The following is a 9,911-nucleotide window of genomic DNA, read 5'->3' as shown; positions in this document are numbered from 1 at the left end:
GAAAAGGTTCAAAAAAATTAGAGCTTGTCAGAGAGACATATGAGTGAATTACGAGAACGCTTCGGAGCCCTAGGCAGCAAATTAGGAGATTTGGCCTGAAAGGTCAATTTTTTTGTTTGGTGGAATTAGGACCCCAATTCATGGTCAAGAATACCCCTATATAATATTATTGAGATGGGAAAAGGTTCAAAAAAATTAGAGCTTGTTAGAGGGACATATGAGTGAATTACGAGATCGCTTCGGAGCCCTAGGCAGCTGCTTAGGAGATTTGGCCTTAAAGGTCTATTTTTTTGTTTGGTTAAAATAGGACCCCAATTCATGGTCAATAATAGCCCTATATAATATTTTTGAGATGGGAAAAGGTTCAAAAAAAATTAGAGCTTGTTAGAGGGACATATGAGTGAATTACGAGATCGCTCCGGAGCCCTAGGCAGCTGCGTAGGAGATTTGGCCTGAAAGGTCAATTTTTTTGTTTAGTTTAATTAGGACGCCAATTCATGGTAAATAATATCCCTATATAATATTATTGTGGTGGGAAAAGGTTAAAAAAAATTAGAGCTTGTTAGATAGACATATGAGTCAATTACGATAGCGCTTCGGAGCCCTAGGCAGCTGCCTAGGAGATTTGGCCTGTAAGGTAAATTTTTTTGTTTGGTTAAAATATGACGCCAATTCATGGTCAATAATAGCCCTATATAATATTATTGAGATGGGAAAAGGTTAAAAAAAATTAGAGCTTGTTAGAGAGAAATATGAGTGAATTACGAAATCCCTTCGGAGCCCTTGGCAGCTGCCTAGGAGATTTGGCCTGAAAGGTCAATTTTTTTTTTGGTTGAATTAGGAACCCAATTCATGGTAAATAATTGCCCTATATAATATTATTGTGGTGGGAAAAGGTTCAAAAAAATTAGAGCTTGTTAGAGAGACATATGAGTGAATTACGAGATCGCTTCGGAGCCCTAGGCAGCAGATTAGGAGATTTGGCCTGAAAGGTCAATTTTTTTGTTTCGTTGAATTAGGACCCCAATTCATGGTAAATAATAGCCCTATATAATATTATTGAGATGGGAAAAGGTTCAAAAAAATTAGAGCATGTTAGGGAGAAATATGAGTGAATTACGAGATCGCTTCGGAGCCCTGCCTAGGAGATTTGGCCTGAAAGGTCAATTTTTTTGTTTGGTTGAATTAGGACCCCAATTCATGGTCAATAATAGCCCTATATAATATTATTGAGATGGGAAAAGGTTCAAAAAAATTAGAGCTTGTTAGAGAGAAATATGAGTGAATTACGAGATCGCTTCGGAGCCCTAGGCCGCTGCCTAGGAGATTTGGCCTGAAAGGTCAATTTTTTAGTTTGGTTGAATTATGACCCCAATTCATGGTCAATAATAGCCCTATATAATATTATTGAGATGGGAAAAGGTTCAAAAAAATTAGAGCTTGTTAGAGAGATATATGAGTGAATTACGAGATCGCTTCGGAGCCCTAGGCAGCTGCCTAGAAGATTTGGCCTGAAAGATCAGTTTTTTTTTTGGTTAGATTAGGACGCCAATTCATGGTCAATAATAGCCCTATATAATATTATTGAGATGGGAAAAGGTTCAAAAAAATTAGAGCTTGTCAGAGAGACATATGAGTGAATTACAAGATCGCTTCGGAGCCCTAGGCAGCAAATTAGGAGATTTGGCCTGAAAGGTCAATTTTTTTGTTTGGTGGAATTAGGACCCCAATTCATGGTCAAGAATACCCCTATATAATATTATTGAGATGGGAAAAGGTTCAAAAAAATTAGAGCTTGTTAGAGAGACATATGAGTGAATTACGAGATCGCTTCGGAGCCCTAGGCAGCTGCCTAGGAGATTTGGCCTGAAAGGTCAATTTTTTTGTTTGGTTGAATTAGGACCCCAATTCATGGTCAATAATAGCCCTGTATAATATTATTGAGATGGGAAAAGGTTCAAAAAAATTAGAGCTTGTCAGAGAGACATATGAGTGAATTACGAGATCGCTTCGGAGCCCTAGGCAGCAAATTAGGAGATTTGGCCTGAAAGGTCAATTTTTTTGTTTGGTGGAATTAGGACCCCAATTCATGGTCAAGAATACCCCTATATAATATTATTGAGATGGGAAAAGGTTCAAAAAAATTAGAGCTTGTTAGAGAGACATTTGAGTGAATTACGAGATCGCTTCGGAGCCCTAGGCAGCTGCCTAGGAGATTTGGCCTGAAAGGTCAATTTTTTTGTTTGGTTGAATTAGGACCCCAATTCATGGTCAATAATAGCCCTATATAATATTATTGAGATGGGAAAAGGTTAAAAAAAATTAGAGCATGTTAGAGAGACATATGAGTGAATTACGAGATCGCTTCGGAGAACTAGGGAGCAGCCAGGAGATTTGGCCTGAAAGGGCAATTTTTTTGTTTGGTTGAATTATAATCCCAATTCGTGGTCAATAGTAGACCTATATAATATTATTGAGATGGGAAAAGGTTAAAAAAAAATAGCGCTTGTTAGGGAGAAATATGAGTGAATTACGAGACCGCTTCGGAGCCCTAGGCTGCTGCCTAAGAGATTTGGCCTGAAAGGTCAATTTTTTAGATTGGTTGAATTAGGAACCCAAATAATGGTCAATACTAGCCCTATATAATATTATTGAGATGGGAAAAGGTTCAAAATAATTAGAGCTTGTTAGAGAGACATATGACTGAATTACGAGATCGCTTCGGAGCCCTAAGGAGCTGCCAGGAGATTTGGCCTGAAAGGTCAATTTTTTTGTTTGGTTGAATTAGGACCCCAATTCATGGTCAATAATAGCCCTATATAATATTATTGAGATGGGAAAAGGTTCAAAAAAATTAGAGCTTGTCAGAGAGACATATGAGTGAATTACAAGATCGCTTCGGAGCCCTAGGCCGCAAATTAGGAGATTTGGCCTGAAAGGTCAATTTTTTTGTTTGGTGGAATTAGGACCCCAATTCATGGTCAAGAATACCCCTATATAATATTATTGAGATGGGAAAAGGTTCAAAAAAATTAGAGCTTGTTAGAGAGACATATGAGTGAATTACGAGATCGCTTCGGAGCCCTAGGCAGCTGCCTAGGAGATTTGGCCTGAAAGGTCAATTTTTTTGTTTGGTTGAATTAGGACCCCAATTCATGGTCAATAATAGCCCTGTATAATATTATTGAGATGGGAAAAGGTTCAAAAAAATTAGAGCTTGTCAGAGAGACATATGAGTGAATTACGAGATCGCTTCGGAGCCCTAGGCAGCAAATTAGGAGATTTGGCCTGAAAGGTCAATTTTTTTGTTTGGTGGAATTAGGACCCCAATTCATGGTCAAGAATACCCCTATATAATATTATTGAGATGGGAAAAGGTTCAAAAAAATTAGAGCTTGTTAGAGAGACATTTGAGTGAATTACGAGATCGCTTCGGAGCCCTAGGCAGCTGCCTAGGAGATTTGGCCTGAAAGGTCAATTTTTTTGTTTGGTTGAATTAGGACCCCAATTCATGGTCAATAATAGCCCTATATAATATTATTGAGATGGGAAAAGGTTAAAAAAAATTAGAGCATGTTAGAGAGACATATGAGTGAATTACGAGATCGCTTCGGAGAACTAGGGAGCTGCCAGGAGATTTGGCCTGAAAGGGCAATTTTTTTGTTTGGTTGAATTATAATCCCAATTCGTGGTCAATAGTAGACCTATATAATATTATTGAGATGGGAAAAGGTTAAAAAAAAATAGCGCTTGTTAGGGAGAAATATGAGTGAATTACGAGACCGCTTCGGAGCCCTAGGCTGCTGCCTAAGAGATTTGGCCTGAAAGGTCAATTTTTTAGATTGGTTGAATTAGGAACCCAAATAATGGTCAATACTAGCCCTATATAATATTATTGAGATGGGAAAAGGTTCAAAATAATTAGAGCTTGTTAGAGAGACATATGACTGAATTACGAGATCGCTTCGGAGCCCTAAGGAGCTGCCAGGAGATTTGGCCTGAAAGGTCAATTTTTTTGTTTGGTTGAATTAGGACCCCAATTCATGGTCAATAATAGCCCTATATAATATTATTGAGATGGGAAAAGGTTAAAAAAATTTAGAGCTTGTTAGAGAGACATATGAGTGAATTACGAGAACGCTTCGGAGCCCTAGGCAGCAGCCTAGGAGATTTGGCCTGGAAGGTCAATTTTTTTGTTTGGTTAAAATATGACGCCAATTCATGGTCAATAATAGCCCTATATAATATTATTGAGATGGGAAAAGATGCAAAAAAATTAGAGCTTGTTAGAGAGAAATATGAGTGAATTACGAAATCGCTTCGGAGCCCTAGGCAACTGCCTAGGAGATTTGGCCTAAAAGGTCAATTTTTTTGTTTGGTTGAATTAGGACCCCAATTCATGGTAAATAATAGCCCTATATAATATTATTGTGGTGGGAAAAGGATCAAAAAAATTAGAGCTTGTTAGAGAGACATATGAGTGAATTACGAGATCGCTTCGGAGCCCTAGGCAGCTGCCTATGAGATTTGGCCTGAAAGGTCAATTTTTTTTTTGGGTAAATTAGGACGCCAATTCATGGTCAATAATAGCCCTATATAATATTTTTGAGATGGGAAAAGATTCAAAAAAATTAGAGCTTGTTAGAGAGAAATATTAGTGAATTACGAAATAGCTTCGGTGCCCTAGGCAGCTCCCTAGGAGATTTGGCCTGAAAGGTCAATTTTTTTGTTTCGTTGAATTAGGACCCCAATTCATGGTCAATAATAGCCCTATATAATATTACTGAGATGGGAAAAGGTCCAAAAAAATTAGAGCTTGTTAGGTTGAAATATGAGTGAATTGCGAGATTGGTTCGGAGACCTAGGGAGCTGCCTAGAAGATTTGGCCTGAAAGGTCAATTTTTTTGTTTGGTTGAATTAGGATCCCAATTCATGGTCAATAATAGCCCTATATAATATTATTGAGATGGGAAAAGGATCAAAAAAATTAGAGCTTGTTAGAGAGAAATATGAGTGAATTACGAGATCGCTTCGGAGCCCTAGGCTGCTTCCTAAGAGATTTGGCCTGAAAGGTCAATTTTTTAGTTTGGTTGAATTAGGACCCCAATTCATGGTAAATAATAGCCCTATATAATATTATTGAGATGGGAAAAGGTTCAAAAAAATTAGAGCATGTTAGGGAGAAATATGAGTGAAATACGAGATCGCTTCGGAGCCCTGCCTAGGAGATTTGGCCTGAAAGGTCAATTTTTTTGTTTGGTTGAATTAGGACCCCAATTCATGGTCAATAATAGCCCTATATAATATTATTGAGATGGGAAAAGGCTCAAAAATATTAGAGCATGTTAGGGAGAAATATGAGTGAATTACGAGATCGCTCCGGAGCCCTGCCTAGGAGATTTGGCCTGAAAGGTCAATTTTTTTGTTTGGTTGAATTAGGACCCCAATTCATAGTCAATAATAGCCCTATATAATATTTTTGAGATGGGAAAAGGTTCAAAAAAAATTAGAGCTTGTTAGAGGGACATATGAGTGAATTACGAGATCGCTCCGGAGCCCTAGGCAGCTGCTTAGGAGATTTGGCCTGAAAGGTCAATTTTTTTGTTTGGTTAAAATAGGACGCCAATTCATGGTCAATAATATCCCTATATAATATTATTGAGATGGGATAAGATTCAAAAAAATTAGAGCTTGTTAGAGAGAAATATGAATGAATTACGAAATCGCTTCGGAGCCCTAGGCAGCTGCCTAGGAGATTTGGCCTGAAAGGTCAATTTTTTTGTTTAGTTTAATTAGGACCCCAATTCATGGTAAATAATAGCCCTATATAATATTATTGTGGTGGGAAAAGGTTCAAAAAAATTAGAGCTTGTTAGAGAGACATATGACTGAATTACGAGATCGCTTCGGAGCCCTAAGGAGCTGCCAGGAGATTTGGCCTGAAAGGTCAATTTTTTTGTTTGGTTGAATTAGGACCCCAATTCATGGTCAATAATAGCCCTATATAATATTATTGAGATGGGAAAAGGTTCAAAAAAATTAGAGCTTGTCAGAGAGACATATGAGTGAATTACAAGATCGCTTCGGAGCCCTAGGCCGCAAATTAGGAGATTTGGCCTGAAAGGTCAATTTTTTTGTTTGGTGGAATTAGGACCCCAATTCATGGTCAAGAATACCCCTATATAATATTATTGAGATGGGAAAAGGTTCAAAAAAATTAGAGCTTGTTAGAGAGACATATGAGTGAATTACGAGATCGCTTCGGAGCCCTAGGCAGCTGCCTAGGAGATTTGGCCTGAAAGGTCAATTTTTTTGTTTGGTTGAATTAGGACCCCAATTCATGGTCAATAATAGCCCTGTATAATATTATTGAGATGGGAAAAGGTTCAAAAAAATTAGAGCTTGTCAGAGAGACATATGAGTGAATTACGAGATCGCTTCGGAGCCCTAGGCAGCAAATTAGGAGATTTGGCCTGAAAGGTCAATTTTTTTGTTTGGTGGAATTAGGACCCCAATTCATGGTCAAGAATACCCCTATATAATATTATTGAGATGGGAAAAGGTTCAAAAAAATTAGAGCTTGTTAGAGAGACATTTGAGTGAATTACGAGATCGCTTCGGAGCCCTAGGCAGCTGCCTAGGAGATTTGGCCTGAAAGGTCAATTTTTTTGTTTGGTTGAATTAGGACCCCAATTCATGGTCAATAATAGCCCTATATAATATTATTGAGATGGGAAAAGGTTAAAAAAAATTAGAGCATGTTAGAGAGACATATGAGTGAATTACGAGATCGCTTCGGAGAACTAGGGAGCTGCCAGGAGATTTGGCCTGAAAGGGCAATTTTTTTGTTTGGTTGAATTATAATCCCAATTCGTGGTCAATAGTAGACCTATATAATATTATTGAGATGGGAAAAGGTTAAAAAAAATAGCGCTTGTTAGGGAGAAATATGAGTGAATTACGAGACCGCTTCGGAGCCCTAGGCTGCTGCCTAAGAGATTTGGCCTGAAAGGTCAATCTTTTAGATTGGTTGAATTAGGAACCCAAATAATGGTCAATACTAGCCCTATATAATATTATTGAGATGGGAAAAGGTTCAAAATAATTAGAGCTTGTTAGAGAGACATATGACTGAATTACGAGATCGCTTCGGAGCCCTAAGGAGCTGCCAGGAGATTTGGCCTGAAAGGTCAATTTTTTTGTTTGGTTGAATTAGGACCCCAATTCATGGTCAATAATAGCCCTATATAATATTATTGAGATGGGAAAAGGTTAAAAAAATTTAGAGCTTGTTAGAGAGACATATGAGTGAATTACGAGAACGCTTCGGAGCCCTAGGCAGCAGCCTAGGAGATTTGGCCTGGAAGGTCAATTTTTTTGTTTGGTTAAAATATGACGCCAATTCATGGTCAATAATAGCCCTATATAATATTATTGAGATGGGAAAAGATGCAAAAAAATTAGAGCTTGTTAGAGAGAAATATGAGTGAATTACGAAATCGCTTCGGAGCCCTAGGCAACTGCCTAGGAGATTTGGCCTAAAAGGTCAATTTTTTTGTTTGGTTGAATTAGGACCCCAATTCATGGTAAATAATAGCCCTATATAATATTATTGTGGTGGGAAAAGGATCAAAAAAATTAGAGCTTGTTAGAGAGACATATGAGTGAATTACGAGATCGCTTCGGAGCCCTAGGCAGCTGCCTATGAGATTTGGCCTGAAAGGTCAATTTTTTTTTTGGGTAAATTAGGACGCCAATTCATGGTCAATAATAGCCCTATATAATATTTTTGAGATGGGAAAAGATTCAAAAAAATTAGAGCTTGTTAGAGAGAAATATTAGTGAATTACGAAATAGCTTCGGTGCCCTAGGCAGCTCCCTAGGAGATTTGGCCTGAAAGGTCAATTTTTTTGTTTCGTTGAATTAGGACCCCAATTCATGGTCAATAATAGCCCTATATAATATTACTGAGATGGGAAAAGGTCCAAAAAAATTAGAGCTTGTTAGGTTGAAATATGAGTGAATTGCGAGATTGGTTCGGAGACCTAGGGAGCTGCCTAGAAGATTTGGCCTGAAAGGTCAATTTTTTTGTTTGGTTGAATTAGGATCCCAATTCATGGTCAATAATAGCCCTATATAATATTATTGAGATGGGAAAAGGATCAAAAAAATTAGAGCTTGTTAGAGAGAAATATGAGTGAATTACGAGATCGCTTCGGAGCCCTAGGCTGCTTCCTAAGAGATTTGGCCTGAAAGGTCAATTTTTTAGTTTGGTTGAATTAGGACCCCAATTCATGGTAAATAATAGCCCTATATAATATTATTGAGATGGGAAAAGGTTCAAAAAAATTAGAGCATGTTAGGGAGAAATATGAGTGAAATACGAGATCGCTTCGGAGCCCTGCCTAGGAGATTTGGCCTGAAAGGTCAATTTTTTTGTTTGGTTGAATTAGGACCCCAATTCATGGTCAATAATAGCCCTATATAATATTATTGAGATGGGAAAAGGCTCAAAAATATTAGAGCATGTTAGGGAGAAATATGAGTGAATTACGAGATCGCTCCGGAGCCCTGCCTAGGAGATTTGGCCTGAAAGGTCAATTTTTTTGTTTGGTTGAATTAGGACCCCAATTCATAGTAAATAATAGCCCTATATAATATTTTTGAGATGGGAAAAGGTTCAAAAAAAATTAGAGCTTGTTAGAGGGACATATGAGTGAATTACGAGATCGCTCCGGAGCCCTAGGCAGCTGCTTAGGAGATTTGGCCTGAAAGGTCAATTTTTTTGTTTGGTTAAAATAGGACGCCAATTCATGGTCAATAATATCCCTATATAATATTATTGAGATGGGATAAGATTCAAAAAAATTAGAGCTTGTTAGAGAGAAATATGAATGAATTACGAAATCGCTTCGGAGCCCTAGGCAGCTGCCTAGGAGATTTGGCCTGAAAGGTCAATTTTTTTGTTTAGTTTAATTAGGACCCCAATTCATGGTAAATAATAGCCCTATATAATATTATTGTGGTGGGAAAAGGTTCAAAAAAATTAGAGCTTGTTAGAGAGACATATGAGTGAATTACGAGATCGCTTCGGAGCCCTAGGCAGCTGCCTTTGAGATTTGGCCTGAAAGGTCAATTTTTTAGTTTGGTTGAATTAGGAACCCAATTCATGGTCAATAATAGCCCTATATAATATAATTGAGATGGGAAAAGGTTCAAAAAAATTAGAGCTTGTCAGAGAGACATATGAGTGAATTACCAGATCGCTTCGGAGCCCTAGGCAGCTGCCTTTGAGATTTGGCCTGAAAGGTCAATTTTTTAGTTTGGTTGAATTAGGGACCCAATTCATGGTCAATAATAGCCCTATATAATATTATTGAGATGGGAAAATGTTCAAAAAAATTAGAGCTTGTTAGAGAGAAATATGAGTGAATTACGAGACCGCTTCGGAGCCCTAGGCTGCTGCCTAAGAGATTTGGCCTGAAAGGTCAATTTTTTAGATTGGTTGAATTAGGAACCCAAATAATGGTCAATACTAGCCCTATATAATATTATTGAGATGGGAAAAGGTTCAAAATAATTAGAGCTTGTTAGAGAGACATATGACTGAATTACGAGATCGCTTCGGAGCCCTAAGGAGCTGCCAGGAGATTTGGCCTGAAAGGTCAATTTTTTTGTTTGGTTGAATTAGGACCCCAATTCATGGTCAATAATAGCCCTATATAATATTATTGAGATGGGAAAAGGTTAAAAAAATTTAGAGCTTGTTAGAGAGACATATGAGTGAATTACGAGAACGCTTCGGAGCCCTAGGCAGCAGCCTAGGAGATTTGGCCTGGAAGGTCAATTTTTTTGTTTGGTTAAAATATGACGCCAATTCATGGTCAATAATAGCCCTATATAATATTATT

Source organism: Humulus lupulus, chromosome 2, assembly GCF_963169125.1.
Source record: "Humulus lupulus chromosome 2, drHumLupu1.1, whole genome shotgun sequence".
NCBI lineage: Eukaryota > Viridiplantae > Streptophyta > Magnoliopsida > Rosales > Cannabaceae > Humulus > Humulus lupulus.
Note: the sequence above shows the minus strand (reverse complement) of the source record.